The sequence below is a fragment of the Cervus canadensis genome, chromosome 4 (genome assembly GCF_019320065.1).
Source record: "Cervus canadensis isolate Bull #8, Minnesota chromosome 4, ASM1932006v1, whole genome shotgun sequence".
NCBI lineage: Eukaryota > Metazoa > Chordata > Mammalia > Artiodactyla > Cervidae > Cervus > Cervus canadensis.
In genome coordinates this window covers 96,700,399-96,725,306 of record NC_057389.1, presented here as the reverse complement: position 1 = coordinate 96,725,306, position 24,908 = coordinate 96,700,399, and the positions used below count along the sequence as shown (strand labels likewise).

Sequence of the window (24,908 nt, the reverse complement as noted above, 5' to 3'; positions counted from 1 at the left end):
CCTGCCCAGGCCCCCGCCTGGGCCCTGAGGGAGCACCCATCCCAGTGAGGCTCCCCACCCTCCTGTGACCAATCAGAGTCAGCCGTCCCCAGGTTTCTCTCCCGCTGAGCCTCCTGATGGCTCTCAGGGCCCCAGGCCTCGGCCGAGCCACTCTGTGCTTCAGCCGAGGGGCTGCACTGGCCGCCGGGTCATGTTCCTCCCTTGCTCTCCTCCTCATCAGGTCTGATGGCAGATGACCCTTCATGGGCCCTGCCCAGTTAGAGCCTGGAGGACAGGGGCTCCTGTAGGCACTATAGAGCCGTCCCAAATTGGGGCCCTCGAGTCCCAGAGAATTGGTGCTTAGTTGCTCAGTTGTGTCCGGCTCTCTGTGACCCCAAGGACTGTAGCCCACCAGGCTCCTCTGTCCATGGGGATGCTCCAGGCAAGAACACTGGGGTGGGTTGCCAGGCCCTCCTCAAGGGCATCTTCCCAACCCAGGGATGGAACCCAGGTCTCCCACATGGCAGGCAGATTTTTTACCATCTGAGCCACCAGGGAAGCCCCAGAGAGCTGGAGACAGACCAAGTCGGAAGCCACGGCCCCAGTTCCAGGTTCAGGGGCCACATGGTGAGACCCGGGCCATGGCTCCCCATTCCAGGCATCCTGGGGCCCTCTTCCAGCCCAGAAGCGGGATCCCCACTGCTAGAGCCTCCTGAGGGAGGGAGGACCCCATTGGCACCAGAGGAGGAACCCATTCTCAGTTTAGGTTTTGTGGCTTCCTTGTCATCAGGCCTGAGTCTTGAATGTGATGACAGAGCCTGGGACGTTCAGCTTCCACGGCTGAGCCCTGAAGGCAGGCCTCAGGTGAACCTGGAAGGTGTGAATCAGGACCCCATTTATGGGGTCCCAGGCCTGGGGCCTGCTCGCCTAGAGGTGGAGGGCAGGAGGAGCCTCACGTTCAGGCACTGCAGACTGGAAGGAAGGGGACATCAACAAGGACCACTGTCCCCACCTCCTGTGGCCTTGGAAGCCAACATAAGCCTGGAGATAACAACACCCCAGCAAACCCAGAGCCAGCCTTCTGGGGGACAGATTTGCTTTCATCAATGCTGGCAACGTTGGGACTGCCTAGGCCACTGTGCATGGCGACCACTGCCCTGCCTCCCTGCTGAGGGTCAGCCCCACTGCCTGCGTACCCACAGGGATGCTGCCCATCTGTCTTTGGAGTCTGAGGCAAAAATAGCTAATCGCATCTCCAAGTTCTGCATGAGTCACCCACACCTCTTGACAAAAACCTCTCAGGCATTTTCAAAGACAGGAAACAGTTGGTAAAAATAAAGGCTTTATTTTTTATTCCTGTGGTTTCTGGGATTTGTTTCAGTATCTGGGGAGGCAAGCCTGGGAGGCTTGGGGATGTGCTCCGTGGGCTACACAGAGCAGGCAGGGGGTCCTCCTCACTGCCTGGTAGTGGAACAGCCTCCTCACCTGTATGAGCCTCAGTTTCCACATCTATAAAGTGGGCTCATAATAGCCCGCCTTGGTGGATCTACTGGGGTCAGAAGTAGAGTCACATGGTGCTGCCCCACTCTGTGATGAGAGGCACTCAGGCTCCTGGCCAGGAGGTCACACTGGCTTGCTCCTCTGCCTCCTTCAGGCAGGAACTGCCCCGGCTGCCTAGCCTCCCACTGCCACTTGGGTTATCCGGCCTTTCTCTGAGCTCAGGCCTCTCTGAGCTGGCCAAGTGCACCTTAAGCTGCCTTGGTCAGGGCCCAGGAATCACGAGGTGGTTGAGGAAGTGGGGGCATGGAGGTGTAGGGATCCCCAGCAGTTAGGACAGTCTGGGGTGTGCAAAACTCACAGGTGCTGCTGCCCACTGACTCCCCTCAGACCCTCCTGTCAAGCCCAGTCAGGGGCTTCCTGCCCTAGCCTGAAAAGAACCGGGTCCACATTCTCCCTTCTCCAGAATTCCTGCCAGGCTCCCCCTGGGAGCTGGAGCCCGCCTGGATCTCTTCCCCACGTGTGTGGCCTCCATCTGCCCACCAACATTCCATTCCCGCCTCTCTGGACCCTCCCTGCCTCGAGGCCTTTGGACGGCTGTACTCTCTTCTTGGATGGCAGAGCCTTCCTCCAGGGAGCCTGACTCAAGCCTCTCAGTCCTGCTAATGGCCACAGCTCCCGTTCTGGGCTCCCATGCCATTCACAGACTGCCTCTGGGCAATCTGTCCCTGGGCAAGGCCTGTGGTCCCTGTCTGGCTCTCTCACCTACTTATTCACGGCCAGGGAGAGTGAAGTTCACCACTTCTGTCCCTCATATTGATCCAGGCGGACAGGTGACAAGTGCATCCACAATGGTCACTCTAGGTAAATCAAGAGGTTGACAAGCAGGGGTCCAGGTGTCCTGCCCCTGTAAATGGTGGATCTGCTGACCTTATTTACACAAGGGTTTTCATGAGAATCAGCATTTCTGCCTTTACTCAAGAGCTCAGAAGAGCCAGCCACATCAAGCATCCACTCCTTCCTGGCACTTGTCCTTCTACCCAGGGAGGCCAGCACCTCGCTGTCCCCATCATCTGTCTGCCATCACTCTGGCTGGCCTGATTAAACCCTCTGTGGCCACCTGGGGTGTGGGTACCTCAGGGGACCTGGTGTTCTGGGAGACTAGAGACCAGACCATCACACTGACTGCACCTCTCTGGAGGTCACACAGACATCACTCCTTAGGACTGTTTGCTTCTAGCTAGAGATGTCTGTCAAGGGTCTGGAAAGATATATATATATATATATATATAGTAGTTTATTAGCTTGAACAGCAAGCTATCTTACATCTTTGAGGAAGAAAAAGCACTAAATTTCAAAACACATCACCCACTGAATTTGGACACAATTAAAATGTGCCTTAAGCATTTCCTTGGGGAAGGGACACAACACCTCTACTCAAGTAAGAGAAACATTTGTACAGTCTAGGTCTTTATTTTTACACCCATCATGCCATGGATTCATAGGAATCAGCTCCAGGAGTTCAGGCTCCTTTCCATGGTCCTCACAAGTGTGCTCCTCTGGGTGGAGCAGGCCGGCGCTTCAGCGGAACCCAAGTCCCTTTTTCTTTGACTTCCTTCTTTTTCTGATCATTTTTCTTCACACATTTCAGGAAGCTATCTTGGCTCTTAGAGTCCTTAATATGCTCAATACGCACATTAATTCTCTTGGCAAGAGTCTTGCCTTTAACTTGTTTGCTTACAATGATGCCAACGTCATGCTGGGTAACACTGCAGATGCCTCCACTTCTGCCACGGCAACGTTTGTGGGGCATTCCTTCCTGAACAGGACCCATTCCCTTGATATCCACAATATCACCCTTCTTGTAGATTCGCATGAATGTGGCCAAAGGAACAGCTCCAGGTTTTCTAGAAGGCCTAGAGATCATGCAGCGGTGTCCCTCCTCTTCCCCCTTGTGTTGCTTATTTTGGCAAATTACTGGAAGATGGCGGTTCCAGCCGAAAGGCAGGAAAGATCTTAATGGACAGAGAAATAATTTCATTTCTCCCTGAATTTGGAAATCTGAAGGAAGTAATTAAAACCCATGGGATGGTCCCAGAGAACTGGGCAGCTGAATGACCAGGAGAGAGCGCCGCAGCCTCCTCCCCCATAGACGGACACCAGGCAGGGCCACTCATCTGAAAATAACTCCGAGAAGCAAGAAGCTGCTTTTAAATAAATACCTCTCATTCTTGCTATAAGAGGAAGTTCTCACAGCTGAACTTTAACAAATTCGTTGTTGTCTTTTCTGGGAAGATGAAGTCATCCATGTTATAATAAAACAAAGAAACATACTGTTTTTCTCCGGCTTCTCTCAGGAACCTTGAGTAGACAGAGAAAAGGCTCTTGTCAGAGAGGCTGGGAGGATGTATGAGTGTATCCAAGGCCCAGACCGGTGGCTCCACTGGGCATTCTGGGGTCAGTCCCTGGCCTGTGCTGCAGCCTCTGGACATGTGGGGCCCTCGTCCACGGCCAACAACATGTAGCATGTGAACAAATGTGACTGTGAATCTGGTTCCCTCTAGGCCTGCTGAGAAGCAGTTCCACCTACAGGGGACATAGAAGGGGCGTTATGGTTGTCACAGAAGGGGAAACTGAGGCTCAGAGAGAGGGCCTGACCTGTGCTAGGTCACCTAGCTGGACTGGGTGGGGGACAAGATAGCCCCCACCCCTTCCATGGATTCAAACTAATACTGGGCTTTTATTGACTTCTGAAATGGTCTGGGGTAGCCCACAGCCAGGACGAATTCTGACTTGAGAGGTTCTCTATGCAGAGACCCAGGCAGCTTGTGTGGGGAAAGGCCCAGGCTGGATGGGGGGCTCCTCAGATCACAGGCAGTAGAGGCTGTGCACATGGCCGACACTGGGGGTCCAGGCAGAGCAGGGCCTCCCCAGCCACTGTCCTAAAAGGTAGTCAGGGAGGCAATGATGTTAGAACTTGAGTCCTGTGTAAAGACGCCACTTGGGCATGGCCACCTTTGCAAAAGCCAGTGAGCCTCTGCCTCAAAAGCTGAAACCTCTCACGCTGGGGGTTCAGTTCAGTTCAGTTGCTCAGTTGTGTCCGACTCTTTGAGACCCTGTGGACTGCAGCACATCAGGCTTCCCTGTCCATCACCAACTCCCAGAGCTTGCTCAAACTCATGTCCATTGAGTCAGTGATGCCATCCAACCATCTCATCCTCTCTTGTCCCCTTCTCCTCCTGCCTTCAATCTTCCCCAGCATCAGTGTCTTTTCCAGTGAGTCAGTTATTCGAATCACGTGGTGAAAGTATTGGAGCTTCAGCTTCAGCATCAGTCCTTCCAATGAATATTCAGACTGCTTTCCTTTAGGATGGACTGCTTTGATCTCCTTGCTGTCCAAGGAACTCTCAAGACTCTCAAGAGTCTTCTCCAACACCACATCCTGGGGGTAGGGTCATCCTGATAAGATGTGAGCATTGGACATCTGTCTCTGCCCTCAGTATCTGGGGAAGGCTGGTCATCAATTGGAGCTGCATTCCTGGAAACTGCAGATGCCTAGGTCTCACGCCAGCTTGTGGACAGCCCAGGTGGTTCTGATGCCCAACCAGCCAAATCCTCCACCTAGAGGAGTCCCAGAGGTGGGGACCCTCTGACTGCCACCCATCTGAGAGCCCTTGGACAAGGCCCAGCCCCCTCAGAGCTTCCTAATAAAGTGGATACAGCACACCACCTCACTTGTGGACAGGAAGACCTGGTGTGAGTCAGCTGCCTCACAGCCCAGATACGGTTACCTCCTCCCTCAAACCTCTGTGTCTAGCCATGCCACTGCTCTCATCCTCCCCGTTTCATATGAGGCAACCCTGGTTGAGTGACTTGTGCACTGCAGTGTGGGGAGCTGGGGGAGCCAGGCCAGCACACAGTGTGTGATGCAGAATCCAGCTCATCCCACCTCCTCCATGCTGGGCCCTGGGCCACATGTCTCAGTGCAAGGAGTCGCCAAGGAGGAGTGTGAAGAAGTGAGGACAGCCACCAGGAGGAGAAGTCTTCGCAGGGCTGGGGACACCTATATGTCAGCTATCAGAAGGGTGACAGGGGTGAGGCTCCCCTGTGCACACCTGTCTTTTGCACACTTGTTCTGTGCAGCCCCCTGCAGCCCTCCAAGAACCAGGCTCAGGACCTTCAGGACGTGAAACCCTTCACTCCAGTGTTTTCTGAATGACACATTCCAGGACCATTTTCATATTTCCAGGCCTGACGACTCTCTGCACAGCTATTCACTTGGTCATGTTCTTCGTATCAATTCACATTTTAAAATTAGTATCATTCTTACTGATAATATCTATGAACTCACGGGTCTAATGTGCTGGCCATGTGCTTTTTAAAATGTGTTCAAATAAACATGTGGACACATGTCAGTGACTGAAGAGTGAATAATGTTATGGCGGTCAGTCCTCAGCATTGCTGGAGTTACTGAAGACTGAATTAAAGTATTGCAGTTAGTCCTCAGCACTGCTGGCCCCTGAAGACAACGGCTGGCGCTGAGGTGGATTAAAGGTCCTCCAGTCTGAGAGTCTCTCAGGTGAAGCAAGCTGCTTCCTTCACATGCCCGAGACCCACAGGAACCCATGTCTTTGAGCCTCAGCTGGCCACAACCTCCAGCAGCAGGTGGCCCCTGAGGCAGAGGCCACACAGGCCATGCCCTCCCCTAGGTACACGTTCCACGTGGGCTCCAGCCCACAGAGGGGCTGGCAGGGCACTGAATGGTCCAGCCACGTTGAGTGCTACTTTCATCTTGGCCCAAGCAGCCGTGTTGTTGGGACAACAAAGTCCAGGCTCTGTACGGGCTGCCAGGCCAGCCCAGGCACCACATGTCACAACTCCAAGACTCACCAGGATAAGGCTTGGAGGAATCACCGCTTGTGCAGATGGGCCCTGCTGCTCAGAGGACAGCCACTTCTGGGGCTAACACCTCAGAAAGACTCTGCCACAAAGACACTCTGAAAACATCACTGCACTGGCAATGTTAGCTGTCCAGGCCAGGCCCATCTGTGCACCCTCCTGGCCCGCTCTGGTCCTGGAGGTGGGGGCTTCCAGGCATGACAACTTTGACAGCATGTGGGTGACTGAGATGTGGGGGTGAGACTCTCAGCGAGAGAAAGGAGTGGCTGGCAGAGGGGCAGGGAGGGGGATGCTAGCCTAAAGGCCATAGAACAACAGGAGCTACTTAACAACGGCCATAGGACAACAAGGGTTTCCTTAGAGAAACAGTTTCTCTAAGGAAGCAGCCTCTTAGCTGGCTCCATTTCTAGCCTCCTCTCAGTCCCAGCAGCCTCAGCAAAGGCCGTCGGGTGAGGGTCTGCAAAGTCCCTCTGGCCAGGCTGCAGTGGTTCCAGGACTAAGTGAGGCTAGGGCATGGAAGTGAGAGGAAGCACCTAGATTACATCTTGTCCACACCAAGACTTGGCTCTGCTGCTGCTGTCCAAGGTCACGGGCCTCTGTGGCTTCTGCCTACTCAGCATCTATTCCTCCTTATGGCAACAGAGACCATTCTGTCCTCTCGTGCTTGCCTGCGGTATTAAGGGCATATGGCCCCAGTGGCTACTTGGGGTAGGAACTAGCTTTCCTTGCAGTGCTTTGGGATGGGCGTGTGGTTCAGAGCAAGCCACTCACTGCGTGCCACCCGCAGACTCAGGAATAGATCCATGAGGAGGCACTTCACTGGGGTGGGCCAGCAGACAATTCTTGGGACATGAATTTGAATTGTTGGAGCAGAGACTCTACCTTCTGCTTGGGGAAAGGAAGGACAGGAGGTAAATGTAAGGCTGCCAAGGGCCTTCTCGTAAAAGAAGCCCAAGTGGAGAAAGTAGAGCCAGAGGCCACGTCCCAGATCTGTCCATGTCTGATGTCCACCCCGAGACTTTTCTGTTTAGTTTTTTTTTTTTTTTCTGTTTAGTTTTTAAAATATTTATTTATTTTTAATTGAAGGATAATTGTTTTACAATATTGTGTTGGTTTCTGCCAAATATCATGTGAATTAGCCATAGGTACATCCCTAGACTTTTTATTTATAGATGCAAAGACATTCCCCTTTTGTGCTTCAGCTCCGTCTGCTTGAGCTGAGTTTCCGCACATGCAACGCAAAGAATCCAAAGACCTGAGGCTCTGGAGACAGACTTGGTTTTGGAGTTCACCGTCACCAGCAGGGGGTGGGCTACACCCCATCAGCTATGGGCTGTGGGAACACACGGGCTAAGCAGGGCAGTCATACATTTGGTCCTTAGCTGTGAGTCTCTGGGGAGGTCACTTTACCTCTTACATTCTCTTCTAATGGAACAGGATCTAAGGAGCCCAGCTCACAGGCTGACGTGCCTAGGCGACATCTGCTCTGAAACTCAATGGAAGGAAGGATCAGAATGGGAGGGGCATCCTGGGAGTTGGGGAAGGGCTGTTCAGGGAGGCAGCAGGTGCCACGGCCCAGAGAAGGGAGCAAGCCGAGAAGAGCAAGGCCGCTGTGGCGAGCCAGGTGAGGGGCACCCTCACCTCGGGGCACGGGATGAGCAAGGTTTGGTCAAGTGTTGGGGGATGGCCCCGGTAGGTCTCTGCTGGGTGAAGCATGGACAGAGGGAGAGTCATGACTGTAGGATGAGCTGGAATCAGGGGCTGGAAGAAGTGGGCTGCATCCCGGGCAGACCGGGCAGGGGATGCCCACAGGCCACGCTGATGTGTGGACGGCAAGGATGCGGCTACTCAGGCTGGCACTTGGCCATCTGGGGGACTTGACTGACATGAGGGAAACCGCAGGAAGAAGATGTGGGAGTGGGGGGAAGCCCAGAGTAGAGCGGTGGAGGAAGACAAGGCTGATTATTGGGCCAGCCACATGGACGGAGGAGGAGAGCATGAGGGCACGGTGACCCTTTGTGTGATGCACCATCGTTTGGAGGACGGGCTCCAGAGCGAAGGCAGAAGCTGGCACGGATGTACACCTTTGACCACAGTAACTACTCTGAGGCCCTATCCAGGGAGAGTGCACCCATCGATGGCGCCTGCCAAGAACAAGGACATCCACCACACTGCACCTGGCCACAGGCACTGGCTAAGCAAAGGGTCATCCCTCTCTTCAACAGAACACCATGCAGTAGTCAGAGGAGCACAGGGGATGATGGGTGCATCTGCAGCTGAGGACTGAGAAAAGCCAGTTATAATTCAGGCTATGCTTAGAATGAGTGAAGTTTTGCACAAGAAAAATATACCTCCACATACCCAGAGGGAAAAAAAGAAAGTGAAAGTCGCTCAGTCATGTCCGACTCTTTGTGACCCCATGGACTACACAGTCCATGGAATTCTCCAGGCCAGAATACTGGAGTGGGTAGCAGTTCCCTTCTCCAGGGGATCTTCCCAACCCAGGGATCAAACTCGGATCTCCTGCATTGCAGGCACTCTTTATCAGCTGAGCCATCCGGGAAGCCCAGAGAGAAAGCCCACCACATTCAGTGATTCTTGTCCTTAACAGGCTAAGGGGTGGCTTGGGTTTCTCCTTTACCGCTTTCTACATTTCTGACACTTTCTGCTTCAATGGCTTGTATTACTTTTACAAAGAGGCATCAAAGGGTTTCTTCATTTTGGGAAAAAAGGAAGGAAAGACAAATGGAGCGCAGACAGGTGATGGAGGAGGAGCATGACACCAGGCACCAGGAGGAGGAACTTATGGGAGCCGTCAGCTTTGGGGAAGGCGGCCAATTCCTCTCTCTCCAGGCACTCATTGGCCTGAGTCCATCATAACACACAGAAGAATGCCGTGCACATGTGGGCTGAACGAAAAGCAGGGGCGACTGATTCCAGGTCATTTGTCAAAGCAGAAACCGATGCACGGGCCGGCCCAGCCACTGTCTTCAGGCGCCCGACAGCTGCAACGCCACCTCTTTTCTGAAACCAGTGTTGCCTCCACTGCTCTCTGAGAAGAGTTCCAAGACTCAAAATGGTTGTAACGCAAACTGCCCTTTAGGGGTTCAGCCTGGCATGTGTACAACATCTTACAGCTTCTGGAGTCCTTTCATCACCTCTGTGTCCCAGGTCCCGGTCTATCCCCTGAGGGAGCTGAGCCCCTGCCACGTGTTGGCCACTGACAAGCAGCCCAGGACCCAGCTCCTGCCCAGGGGACCAGCAAGTCCACTCCTGCAAGCAGGGCCCCTGGGACCCTCAACTTCTCTTCCAGTCTTAGTTATTGTTACTAGTTTGTGTTTTAAGTTTTTAGTGCAGTATAGCATATATCCTAAAATGCACACACATTTGAAGTGTGCAGCTAGGTGAAGTGTCTTCACTCCCAAAGTGAAGACGCCTGTGCAACCGGCACTCAGGTGGAGAAAGAGCCTGTTTCCAGCTCCCCAAAGTCTGGCTTGGGCTCCCTTCCACTCATTAACCCTTAAATTCAACTGGTTAGAAAAATGAAGAGGGGTCATGAGGTAGAAAACCATCACTGTTAGGACAAAGCCTGATATGAGCTGTACCCAGAGGGATACTACTAAGTGCAGAGAGAGGAGATGAGGAGGGGCCCCACATGCCCTGCCTGTGTGGCCATGGTGGGCTGCATACCCAGCTTGGGGCTACTCTGCCCCTCATTACTGGTGGTCAAGAGGCTGCTGTCTAGGGATGTGCCAAGCCTGTTCAACCTCAATCCCACCCCAGACCTACATAAAAGAAGCAAGAACATGAACTACATGGATAAATATAGACATTTTTTCCTTTTGTTTAAGTATCTCTAAAATGTAATTGGCTGTGCAAAGCAAAAATAATGTATGTGGGGTTTGTAAATATGTGGAAATACAACATATGACAATAGTTTTGTAATGTGTCCCCCAAAAGACATGTTGAATTTCTAGCCCCTAGTATCACTGAATGTAACATTATTTGAAAATAGGGTCACTGTAGATTTAATTAGTTAAGATGACGTCATTCTAGAGTAAGGTGAGCCACTAACCTAATATGACTCATGTCCTTAAAAGCAGATGGTCATCTGAAGACACAGACACACTTGAGAGGAAATCACGCAACAATGTAGCTGCAAGCCAAGGAACTGTCAAAGACGTCTGGCAAACCACCAGAAGCTACGAAGAGGCAAGGAAGGATTTTCCTGTTGGTTGCAGAGAAAGCATGGTCCTGTTAATACCTTGATTTTGGACTTCTACCCTATGAGAGAATAAATTTCTGCTGTTTTAAGCCAACCCAGCTTCCAGTACTTTGTTACACAACTCTAAGAAACAAATACAAGCACAAAGGTTGAGAGACAAGGGAAGTACCCTGGCATCGGGCGCTCATACTGTATGTGAACTAGCATAGGACTACTTGAAGGCAGACAGTGCTGAGCTAAAGTTGTAGCAGGAAGAATTCTAGAATGGCCCTCCAGACTCCCAGCCTCTGGTGTACATGCCTTGTGAATCCCCTTTTCTTGAGTGTGGCTGAGACCCATGAATATCATCGATGGTACTCCTATGACTAGGTTAAGTTATATGGCAAAGGTGAAGGGAATTTTGCAAATTTAATCAAGCGCCTTAATCAGCTGGGTTCAGTTCAGTTGCCCAGTCATGTCCAACTCTTTGTGACCCCATGGACTGCAGCACGCCAGGTCACAATGTCCCATCACCAACTCCTGAAGTTTACTCAGACTCATGTCCATCAAGTCGGTAACGCCATCCAACCATTTCATCCTCTGTCATCCCCTTCTCCTCCCACCTTCAATCTTTCCCAGCATCAGAGTCATTTCCAATGAGTCAGTTCTTCACATCAGGTGGCCACAGTACTGGAGTTTCAGCTTCAGCATCAGTCCTTCCAATGAATATTCAGGACTGAGTTCCTTTAGGATGGACTGCTTTGATCTCCTTGCAGTCCAAGGGGCTCTGAAGAGTCTTCTCCAACACCACAGTTTAAAACCATCAATTCTTCAGCACTCAGCTTTCTTAGTCCAACTCTCACATTCATACATGACTACTGGAAAAACCATATTTGACTAGATGGACAATTGTCGGCAAAGTAATGTCTCTGCTTTTTAACACGCTGTCTAGGTTGGTCATACCTTTTCTTCCAAGGAGCAAGCATCTTTTAATTTCATGGCTGCAGTCACCATCTTTCAATGATTTTGGAGTCCAAGAAAATTAAGTCTGTCATTGTTTCTCCATCTATTTTCCATGAAGTGATGGGACCAGATGCCATGATCTTTGTTTTCTGAATGTTGAGCTTTAAGCCAACTTTTTCACTCTCCTCTTTCACTTTCATCAAAAGGCTCTTTAGTTCTTCTTCACTTTCTGCCATAGTGTGGTGTCATCTGCATATTTGAGGTTATTGATATTTCTCCCAGCAATCTTGATTCCAGCTTGTGCTTCATCCAATCTGGCATTTCTCATGATGTACTCTGCATATAAGTTAAATAAGCAGGGTGACAATATACAGCCTTGACCTACTCCTTTCCCGATTTGGAACCAGTCTGTTGTTCCATGTCTGGTTCTAACTGTTGCTTCTTGACCTGCATACAGATTTCTTGGGAGGTAGATAAGGTGGTCTTGCATTCTCATCTCTTGAAGAATTTTCCAGTTTGCTGTGATCCACAGAGTCAAAAGATTTTGCATAGTCAATAAAGCAGAATTAGATGCTTTTTTCAAACTCTCTTGCTTTTTCAGTGATTCAATGGATATTGGCAATTTGATCCCTGGTTCCTCTGCCTTTTCCAAATGCACCATGAACATCTGGAAGTTCATGGTTCACATATTGTTGAAGCCCGGCTTGGAGAATTTTGAGCTCCAAAATTTTGAGCTCACACTCTGCTAGCGTGTGAGATGAGTGCAACTGTGTGGTAGTTTGAACACTCTTTGGCTTTGCCTTTCTTTGGGATTGGAATGAAAACTGACCTTTTTCAGTTCCGTGGCCACTGCTGAGTTTTCCAAATTTGCTGGCATATTGAGTGCAACACTTTCACAGCACCATCTTTTAGGATTTGAAATAGCTCAACTGGAATTCCATCACCTCCACTAGCTTTGTTCATAGTGACGCTTCCTAAGGCCCACTTGACTTTGCATTCCAGGACATCTGGCTCTAGGTGAGTGATCACACCCTTTTGGTTATCTGGGTCATGAATATATTTTTTGTATAGTTCTGTGTATTCTTGCCACCTCTTCTTAATATCTTTTGCTTCTGTTAGGTCCATACCATTTCTGTCCTTTATTGTGCCCATCTTTTCATGAAATGTTCCCTTGGTATCTCTAATTTTCTTGAAGAGAACTCTAGTCTTTCCCATTCTATTTTCCTCTATTTCTTTGCATTGATCACCGAGAAAGGCCTTCTTATCTCTCCTTGCTATTCCTTGGAACTCTGCATTAAAATGGGTATATCTTTCCTTTTCTCCTTTGCCTTTAGCTTCTCTTCTTTTCTCAGCTATTTGTAAGGCCTCCTCAGACAACCATTTTGCCTTGTTGCATTTCTTTTTCTTGGGGATGGTCTTGATCACTGTCTCCTATACAATGTCATGAACCTCTGTCCATAGTTCTTCATGCGTTCTATCAGATCTAATCCCTTGAATCTATTTTTTACTTCCACTCCATAATCATAAGGGACTTGATGTAGGTCATACCTGAATGGTTCAGTGGTTTTTCCCTACTTTCTTCAATTTCAGTCAATTTTCCTACTTTCTTCAATTCATTCTTCAAATTCAGTATGAATTTAGTAATAAGGAGTTCATGATCTGAGCCACAGTCAGCTCCCAGTCTTGTTTTTGCTGGCTGTACAAGCTTCTCCATCTTTGGCTGCAAAGAATATAATCAACCTGATTTTGGTATTGACCATCTGGTGATGTCTATGTGTAGTCTTCTTTTGTGTTGGTGGAAAAGGGCATTTGCTATGACCAGTGGGTTCTCTTAACAACACTCTGTTAGCCTTTGACCTGCTTTGTTTTGTACTCCAGGGTCAAATTTGCCTGTTTTTCCAAATTTCTCTTGACTTCCTACTTTTGCATTCCAGTCCCCTGTAATGTAAAAGACATCTTTTTGGGTGTTAGTTCTAGAAGGTCTTGTAGGTCTTTGTAGACCTGTTCAACTTCAGCTTCTTCAGCATTACTGATTGGGGCATAGGCTTGAATTACTGTGATATTGAATGGTTTGCCTTGGAAACAAACAGAGATCATTCTGTCATTTTTGAGATTGCATCCAAGTACTGCATTTAAGACTCTTTTGGTGACTATGATGGCTACTCCATTTCTTCTAAGGGATTCTTGTCCACAGTAGTAGATATAATGGTCATCTGAGTTAAATTCACCCATTTCAGTCCATTTTAGTTCTCTGATTTCCTAAATTGTCAATGTTCACTCTTGCCGTCTCCTGCTTGACCACTTCCAATTTGCCTTGATTGATGAAACTAACACTCCATGTTCCTACACAATATTGCTCTTTACACCACTGGACTTTACTTCCATCACCAGTCACATCCACAGCTGGTGTTGTTTTTGCTTTTGCTCCATCTCTTCATTCTTTCTGGAGTTATTTCTCCACTGACCTCCTATAGCATATTGGGCACCTACCAACCCGGGGAGTTCATGTTTCAGTGTCCTATCTTTGTGCCTTTTCATCCTGGGTGAGCCTGACCTAATCAGACAACCTCTTTAAAAAGAAGGTCTAGAGGTCTGAGAGTTCCATCACAGCCTCTTCTTGATGTCCTTGAGAAAGTAAGTCACTATGAGCACTACTGCTGCCAGGAAATGAAGTCTGACACCATTTACATGAGCTTGGAAGGGGATCCTAAGCCTCAGATGAAATTCCAACTCCAGGCCTATGAGACTCTGAGGAGAGGACCCAGTTAAGCTCTCCCTGGAACATGACTCATGGAAACCCTAAAATAACGAATGTATATTGTTTAATGTTTCCAAAATTGTTTTAATGCTTTAGGCAACAATAAAAAAATTAATACAATGTATATGATTATACCTAAATGAAGGTCTAAACACAGGGATATATTAATAGCTAATATGTCAACAAAGCAGATAAGGTGTAATCACTAAAAAATACCCAATTAGCCCAAAATATGTCTGAAAAAGAAGATAAAATGATGAGAAACATATGAAATAAATAAAAATTAAATAGCAAGGTGGTCAATTTCAATCTAATAATATCAATAATCACATTAAATATAAATGGTCCAAAGAACCCAATGAAAAGGCAGACACTTTCAGATTGGATAAGAAAGCTAGAACCAACAAAGAACTCTCTATTTAAGCATACAAACACAAATAGTGGTAAGGCAAAAAGATGAAAAAAAGAAAGTTGGCATGTCTACATTGTTCTCAGAACTGATAAACAGGGGCATTTCCAATGACAAAGGGGTCAGTTTATTAAGAGGACATAATCATCCTAAACATGTGCTATCTAAATATCAGAGTTTCAAAATATATGAAGCAAGAAAGATAGAAGTATGAGAACAGGCAAATCTACAATTGTAGCTGAGATTTTAACATCCCTACTCAATAATAGACAGAATAAATAGATAGTGTCAGGAAGAATATTGAATACTTGAACAAAACTATAGGCCAATATCACTGATGAACATAGATGCAAAATTCTTAACAAAATTCTAGCAAACAGAATCCAACAACATATTAAAAAAATCATACACCATGACCAAGTGGGCTTTATCCCAGGAATGCAAGGATTCTTTAATATCCACAAATCAATCAATGTAATACACCACATTAACAAATTGAAAGATAAAAACCATATGATTATCTCAATAGATGCAGAGAAAGCCTTTGACAAAATTCAACACTCATTTATGATTAAAACTCTCCAAAAAGCAGGAATAGAAGGAACATACCTCAACATAATAAAAGCTATATATGACAAACCCACAGCAAGCATCACCCTCAATGGTGAAAAATTGAAAGCATTTCCCCTGAAATCAGGAACAAGACAAGGGTGCCCACTCTCACCACTACTATTCAACATAGTGTTGGAAGTTTTGGCCACAGCAAAAAAAACAAAAAAAGAAGTAAAAGGAATCCAGATAGGAAAAGAAGAAGTGAAACTCTCACTGTTTGCAGATGACATGATCCTCTACATAGAAAACCCTAAAGACTCTACCAGAAAATTAATAGAGCTAATCAACGAATATAGTAAAGTTGCAGGATATAAAATAAACACACAGAAATCCCTTGCATTCCTATACACTGACAATGAGAAAACAGAAAGAGAAATTAAGGAAACAATACCATTCACCATTGCAACAAAAAGAATAAAATACTTAGGAATATATCTACCTAAAGAAACAAAAGACCTATACATAGAAAACTATAAAACACTGGTGAAAGAAATCAAAGAGGACACAAACAGATGGAGAAACATACCGTGTTCATGGATTGGAAGAATCAATATTGTCAAATGGCTATTCTACCCAAAGCAATCTATAGATTCAATGCAATCCCTATCAAGCTACCAACGGTATTTTTCACAGAACTAGACCAAAGAATTTCACAATTTGCATGGAAATACAAAAAACTTCGAATAGCCAAAGTAATCTTGAGAAAGAAGAATGGAACTGGAGGAATCAACCTGCCTGACTTCAGACTCTACTACAAAGCCACAGTCATCAAGACAGTGTGGTACTGGCACAAAGACAGAAATATAGATCATGGACAAATAGAAAGCCCGAGATAAATCCAGAACCTTGGACACCTTAATCTTTGACAAAGGAGGCAAGGATTATACATGGAAAAAAAGACAACCTCTTTAACAAGTGGTGCTGGGAAAACTGGTCACCACTTGTAAAAGAATGAAACTAGAACACTTTCTAACACCATACACAAAAATAAACTCAAAATGGATTAAAGATCTAAATGTAAGACCAGAAACTATAAAACTCCTAGAGGAGAACATAGGCAAAACACTCTCCGACATAAATCACAGCAAGATCCTCTATGACCCACCTCCCAGAATATTGGAAATAAAAGCAAAACTAAACAAATGGGACCTAATGAAACTTAAAAGCTTTTGCACTACAAAGGAAACTATAAGTAGGTGAAAAGACAGCCCTCAGATTGGGAGAAAATAATAGCAAATGAAGGAACAGACAAAGGATTAATCTCAAAAATATACAAGCAACTCCTGCAGCTCAATTCCAGAAAAATAAATGACCCAATCAAAAAATGGGCCAAAGAACTAAACAGACATTTCTCCAAAGAAGACTTACAGATGGCTAACAAACACATGAAAAGATGCTCAACATCACTCATTATCAGAGAAATGCAAATCAAAACCACAATGAGGTACCAACACGCCAGTCAGGATGCCTGCTATCCAAAAGTCTACAAGCAATAAATGCTGGAGAGGGTGTGGAGAAAAGGGAACCTTCTTACACTGTTGGTGGAAATGCAAACTAGTACAGTCACTATGAAGAACAGTGGTGGCGATTTCATTAAAAACTGGAAATAGAACTGCCATATGACCCAGCAATCCCACTTTGGGATACACACTGAGAAACCAGATCTGAAAGAGAACTTGCACCCCATCTTCATCGCGCACTGTTTATATAATAGCCAGGACATGGACAGCAACCTAGATGCCCATCAGCAGATGAAGGGATAAGGAAGCTGTGGTACATATACACCATGGAATTTTACTCAGCCGTCAAAAGGAATTCATTTGAACCAGTCCTAATGAGATGGATGAAACTGGAGCCCCTTATACAGAGTGAAGTAAGCCAGAAAGATAAAGAACATTACAGCATACTACACATATATATGGAATTTAGAAAGATGGTAACGATAACCCTATATGCAAAACAGAAAAAGAGACACAGAAATACAGAACAGACTTTTGAACTCTGTGGGAGAAGGTGAGGGTGGGAGGTTTCAAAAGAACAGCATGTATACTATCTATGGTGAAACAGATCACCAGCCCAGGTGGGATGCATGAGACAAGTGCTCGGGCCTGGTGCACTGGGAAGACCCAGAGGAATCGGGTGGAGAGGGAGGTGGGATGGGATCGGGAAACGTGTAACTCTATGGCTGATTCATATCAATGTATGACAAAACCCACTGAAATGTTGTGAAGTAATTAGCCTCCAACTAATTAAAAAAAAAAAAAAAACATTACCAAGCAACAAACTGACTGATGTTTGTAGAAAACGTCATACAAGAATAGCAGAATACACATTCACTTCAAATGTACATTCAACAAGACAGACTATATTCTAGGCCACAAAACAATTCTTAGTAAATTTAAAGGGACTTAAGTTACAGAAAATGTGTTCTTTGACCACATAGGAATTAGATATAATTAACAAAAGTATCTGGAAAATCCCCAAATATTTGAAAGCTAAATAATACACTGCTAAATAACTTATGGATGAAAGAAAAAAATAATAAAGGAATTAAAACATATTCTGATCTGAATATAATGAAAACACAACATATCAGTACATGTGGGATGCAGTTGAAGAGGTATTTAGAAGAAATCTTATAGTAGTAAATGCGAATATTAGAAAAAAGTAGATTTTAAATCATATACTCATATTGATGACCTCAGCTTTTATCTTAAGAAACAAGAAGAGCAAATGAAACCCAAAGTAAGTGGAAAAAAGGAAATTATAATACTCAGAGCAAAAACCAATGAGGCATATAACAGAAAAACAATAGAGCAAAACTATGAACCAAAAAGCTGGTTCTCTGAGAAGATAAAAAAAATGAATAAACTTCTATTTAGATTAATCAGGAAAAAAGAGATTACACATATTACCAATATCATAAATGAAGTGACATTAATACAAGTTCTAAAGATATGAAAAGGTTAAAAAGGAAATATTATGGAAAACTTTCTGTCAATCAATTGACAATTTAGATAAAACAGAAAATTTTTTCAATGTATACAAACTACCAACTCTCATGAAAGAAGAAATAGATCAAACAAATAGCCCAATATCAATCAAAGAAATTGAAACTGTTTTTAAAAGCCTTCTCATCTGGAATAAGGCAAGGATGTCTACTTTCAACACTGCGATTCAGTATTCTACTGGAAGTTCTAGACAGAGCAATGAGGCACCAAAAAGAAATAAAAGGCATTAATTAAAAGGAAATCTCTATTCAGAGATGACATGACCCCATATATATATATACAAAATCCCAAAGAATGTACAAAAAACTACTAGAGCTAATAAATTTAGCAAAGATGCAAAAATACTGGCTCAAGACACAATATACTATTAACACTCTGAAAAATAACTTAAGAAAACAACATGGTTTATTTTTTACTTTTATTCTTTTATTTTTAAAATTAAAATTTATTTGAACATAGTTGATTCACCATGTTTTGTTAGATTCAGATGTAGAGCAAAGTGACTCATTATACATATATATATATATATATATATATATATATTCATTCCTTTATAGGTTATTTTTTCATATAGATTATCAGAGATTATTGAGTTGAGTTCCCTGTGCTATACAATAGGTAAATAGTAGGTCCTTGTTGGTTATCTATCTTATATATAGTAGTATGTGTATGTTCATCCCAAGCTCCTGATTTATCCCCCTCAACAACATTTCCCCTTAAATATCCATAATTTGATTTCAGTATCTGTAAGTCCATCTCTTTATAATGCGTTCATTTGTATCATTTCTTAAAATTAAATTCCAGCTTCTGGTTCAAGATGACAGAGTAGAAGGACATGCATTCATCTCCTCCTGTGAGAGCACCAAAATTGCAACTAGCTGTTGAACCACCACCAACAGAAGGCTGCTGGAACCCACCAAAAAGAGATACCTCATGTCCAAAGACAAAGAAGCCCCAATGAGATGGTAGGAGCACAAACATGATAAAATAAAATCCCATATCTGTCAGTTGGTGACCCACAAACTGGAGAACAATAACATCAAAGACGCTCTCCCACTGTTGTGAAGGTTCTAAGCCCATGTCAGGCTTCTCAGCCTGGGGATCTGACAAAGGGACTGGGAATCCCCAGGGAATCTGACTTGAAGACCAGCAGGATTTGATTGCAGGACTCCCACGGGACTGGGGAAACACAGACTCCACTGTAGCAGGACACAAACAAAATCGCATGCACTCCAAGATCCAGGGGAAAGGAGCAGTGAGCCCACAGGGGACTAAACCAGACCGGCCTGCTGCTGTTGCAGGGCTTCCTGTGGAGGTGAGGGTCAGCAGTGGCTCTTTGTGGGGACAAGGACACTGGCGGCAGCAGTCCTGGAAGACGCCCTTAGTGTCAGGCCTCTTAGAGGTCACCATCAACCCTACCTACAGCCCACAGACTCCAGGGCTGGGTCCCCTCAGGCCAAACAACTCACAGGGAGGGAGCACAACCCCACCCATCAGTGGATAACTGCATTCAAGTTTTACTGGGCATGACCCTGCCCACCACAGCAAGACCCAGTTTTTCCCACCACCAGTCCCTCCCATCAGGAAGGGTACACAAGCCTCTTAGCCTCCTCCACCAGAGAGCAGACAGAAGAAGCAGGAAGACCCACAATCCCTCAGGGGCGAGAACAAAACCACATTACAGAAAGTTAACCAGGATGAAAAAGCAGAGGGTTTTGTCCCAGACGAAGGGGCAAGATAAAACCTTACAAAAACAACTAAATGAAGTGGGATAGGCAACCTTCCAGAAAAAGAATTCAGAAAAATAACAGTGAAGATGATTCAGGATCTCAGAAAAAGAATGGAGGCAAACGTTGAGAAGATGCAAAAAATGTTTACCAAACACCAGAAGAACTAAAGAACAAGCAGAAATGAAAAATACACTAGAAGGAATCAATAGCAGAATAACTGAGGCAAAAGAACAGATAAGTGACCTGGAGGACAGAATGGTGGAAATCATTGCTGCAGAACAGAATATAGAAAGAAGAATGGAATAAAATGCAAATAGCCTAAAAGACCTCTGGGACATTAAGGGCACCAACATTTGCATTATAGGCACCCCAGAAGAAGAAGAGAGAGAAAGGAACCAAGAAAATATTTGAAGAGAGAAGAGCTGAGAACTCCCTTAACATGGGAAAGGAAATAGTCAACCAAGTCCAGGAAGTGCAGAGAGTCCCAGAAAGGATAAACCCAAGGAGGAACACAGAGAGACACAGAGTAATCAAACTGATGAAAATTAAAGATAAAATATCAAAAGCAACAAGGGAAAAATGACAAATAACATACAAGGGAACTCCTATCAGGTTATCAGCTGATTTCTCAACAGAAACTTTACAAGCCAGAAGGGAATGGCACCATATATTTAAGGTGATGAAAGAGAAGAACCTACAACCAGGAATACTCTACCCAGCAAGACTCGTTCAGATTTGATGGAGAGAGCAAAAGCTTTCCAGAGAAGCAAAAATTTAAGAGAATTCAGCACCACCAAACCAGCTTTACAATAGATGCTAAAGGAACTTCTCTAGGCAGGAAACAAGAGAAGGAAAAGACCTACATAAAATAAACCTCAAACAATTAAGAAAATGTTAATAGGATTATACATATTATAACCACCTTAACTGTAAATGGATCAAATGCACCAACCAAACGTAAGACTGGCATTTTCACTTACCACATCACTCTATTAAATCCCTCAAATTTTATCTAATTATTTCATATTATTAGGTTAATCACGCTTCCATTATGGCTTGCAATTCTAATTATCTGTTATTTTTTGTCTGGGTATTGATTGTGAAAACTGATAAACATCTTTTACTATTGTGATTATGTAATCAAGATTGCTGGGAGAAATATCAATAACCTCAGATATGCAGATGACACCACCCTTATGGCAGAAAGTGAAGAGGAACTAAAGAGCCTCTTGATGAAAGTGAAAAAGGAGAGTGAAAAAGCTGGCTTAAAACTTAACATTCAAAAAACTAAGATCATGGCATTTGGTCCCATCATTTCATAGCAAATAGATGGGGAAACAATGGAAACAGTGACAGACTTTATTTTTTTGAGCTCCAAAATCACTGCAGATGGTGACTGCAGCCATAAAATTAAGACACTTGCCTTGGTCTTAGGCTAGCTAAGACCAGCCTAGATAGCATATTAAAAAGCAGAGACATCACTTTGCTGACAAAGGTCTGTATAGTCAAAGCTATGGTTTTTCCAGTAGTCATGTATGAATGTGAGAGTTTGACCATAAAGAAAGCTGAAGGCCGAAGAATTGATGCTTTTGAACTGTGGTGTTAGAGAAGACTCTTGAGAGTCCCTTGGGCTGCAAGGAGATCAAACCAGTCAATCATAAAGGAAATCAGCCTGAATATTCATCGGAAGGACTGGTGCTGAAGCTGTAGCTCCAATACTTTGGCCACCTGATGGGAAGAACTGACTCATTGGAAAAGACCCTGATGCTGGGAAAGATTGAAGGCAGGAGAAGGGGATAACAGAGGATGAGATGGTTGGATGGCATCACCGACTCAATGGACATGAGTTTGAGCAAGCTCCAGGAGTTGGTGATGGACAGGGAAGCCTCGTGTGCTGCAGCTCATGGGGTTGCAAAGAGTCGGACACGACTGAGCAACTGAACTGAACTGACTGGAGCTTATATACAATTGTATCCTGATTAATCAACAGAAAATAACAGAATTCTGTATCATCAAAACTACCATTTAATAGAAAAATCTGTAATCATTTTTTAAAATCCAGATGCACAACAGAGTTATCTTAGAATTTTTTGAAAAAATACCAATGCCCAGGTACCTCCAGATATGTTTCTAATGAGCAGCCATGTTTAAAAATAACAGATTATATGAGGATCTTTTACTTTTATCTAGTTTGTTTCTCCTTTTCTATTTCCTATTCAGTGCTCCCATTTCATTTAGTTTATGTTTTCCAATTTCTCCACATCTTCTTTTTTGTTGTTGTTCTTTCTTAAGCCTTTACCTAGTGGAAAAGGTTTTCTCTCTCTCTCATACAAACACACACACACACACCACACATATATTTTATACATACATACAGTATATATAATATATATATTTTAGAAAATTTATGAATTTTTGCCTAGCTAAAAAATTTATGACATTTTGATTCCATTTGTTTGACTTAGTATATGTAGAATGCTAGATTTCTAATTTATATTCACTCAAAACTTTGATATAGTTCCATGCTTTTTAGCATCTAGTATTAGTGCTAAAAGTCTAGACAATTTATCTTAGTGATTAAAAATATTTGCGAATGAGGCTTGAAACTTCTAAACCAATTCAGAGAATATAAAGAAATACTAAGTTGTAAAAAAAACAGAAAACAACAGGAATTAGCAAGAGATACCTAAAATTCAGCTTTTGTTCAAATTTCACAAAGTTTTATGCCACTGTCCATTATTCATTTTCATATCTTATTCAAGACTCCACTTTGTATTTAAATGCACTGAGTAGCTTCAGCTGTGTGAAATAAATTATGGTAAACTCTCTTCTCATTTTCATTCTATTACAAATATTGTCTAATTTTTCTTGTTATGGCTTCTTAGAAACACCCATAATTTAATTTCCAAATACACGGGATTTTGTTTAAAGTATCTTTAATATTAATTTCTTATTTCAATGCTTTATTCTCTGCAAACACCCTCTGTTTTTTTTCAGTCTAACTTATTGAGGCTGTTGACGCCTAACTTGAAGATCTCTCGGTAAACGTCATACTGCACTTAAAAATGTGTGGGTTATTTTCAAATATCTTCAATATTGATTTCTAGCATAATTCCATAGTGTTAAGAGTACAGAGTCTGCATGATTTCAATATCTTTAGATCATGTAATTTTTGCACCTTGTTTTATGTCCCTGAATATGTTCTAGTGTTTCCTAATTTAGCATCTATGGGAATTTGAGTAGAATTTGCATCATACTGTTGTGTGAGAATTGTATAAATCTTAATTATGTTGAAAAAAAGAAATAAAAAGATATAAGCCATGAAAAAAAGACATCACGGGGAAAAAAGTTTTCCCTATCATAATAGGAACAAACGAGGTAAAATATTCATGAATAAACTTGACAAGGACCATGAAGAAAGCTTCAAAATGCTCCTGAAAGTGGTCTTGAACAAATAAAAAACTAAGGAATCTTCAATATAAAGGAAGACATTCCTTGTTTTTGGACAGGATGACTCAACTTCATAAAAACATCAGTTATCCTGAAGTTATACATAAAGTTAATGTGATCCTAACAAAAGATATCAGCAACATGTTACAATAGTTAGGAAAACCCTGAAATAAAAGCAGTGGAAGGAAGATTAGCCCTACCAGATATCAAAACATAATAAAGGGAATTGAGTTCAATCTCTTTCCTCTATTGCAACAGTTGTAGATACAGTCTTCCCTGCTGTTCACACAGACACACACAGACACATACAGTGTAACTCCTATACGTGGGACCAGCACAGGAAGGGATAAAGCTCTGTGACAGGCTAGAAACAGGTCCAACTGCACTTGGATATTTAGTATATGACACAAATGCATTTCAGATCACAAGACAAAAGATGGCCTTTAAAAAAAATGTTGGGATAAACATTTGGAAAAAGATTAAATTGGATCTGTAAACTAAGCACAAAACCAAAAGACTATAGGAAACAGAGGTGAATTCCATTACAGTTGGGTTGAGAAAAGCCTTTCTAACTAGGATTCAAAATCTAGATGCAATAAATGAAAAGAATGACTAAATTAATAGTCTCAGAACAGAAGCTTTTAATGGTAAAACTCACTACGAACAAGTAAAAAGAACCTTGGGAGAAACAGTCACAATTTTACAAAGATAAAGCACTAATATCTCTAATATGTATTTTAGACAAAATTTTAAATCCAAAGAAAAGAACACCCTCAAATCCAAAAGGAAATGGACAAAATATATGCACAGGCAATTTACAGAAAAAAGATGATCAAATGACTCATGAACAAATGAAAAGCTGTCTAATTTCACTCATAATAATAGAAATGTAAATTAAAATGTATTGAAGCACTATTTACTGGCTCTCAGATCCATGAGAGTGTGGGGGAAATAGACACTGTCACAACTTGCTGGTAGGAGTGCGAAATTTGGGGAGAGGGAAATCAAGAATAGTTAACAAAATAAATATTTACTTACTCTTATTCTTGGAATCAATAATATGCCTCCACAAATACAAGCAACCTATGTGCAAGGTTATCTATTATTCCATTATTTTTAATAGCAAAGGCTTGTAAAAAAAAAAAAACCCCAAATGTCAATGAGTAAGATAGTTGAATAAGTACGGAACAGACTCAGAACGGAGTATGATGTGGGTCTACAAAGGAATGAGGAGAGTCTCTATGAACTAGTAAAAAGATATTTCTAACTGAAAAAAGCAAGGCACAAAAAAGATGTATATATACTAACTTTTGTAATAATTTATAAGTGGTTTAACAAAGAGACCCAGGAAGAATAAACCTGAAATTATCTCAAATACCATAGTATGGGGACAAGA

The 24,908-nt window shown here is 43.8% G+C and overlaps 1 protein-coding gene across 5 annotated transcripts in view; it reads right to left on the bottom strand.

Moving 5' to 3' along the window:
- Positions 1-24,908, bottom strand: part of RASGEF1C (RasGEF domain family member 1C) — a 94,071-nt gene that overhangs the window by 65,143 nt on the left and 4,020 nt on the right. The window lies entirely within an intron of this gene.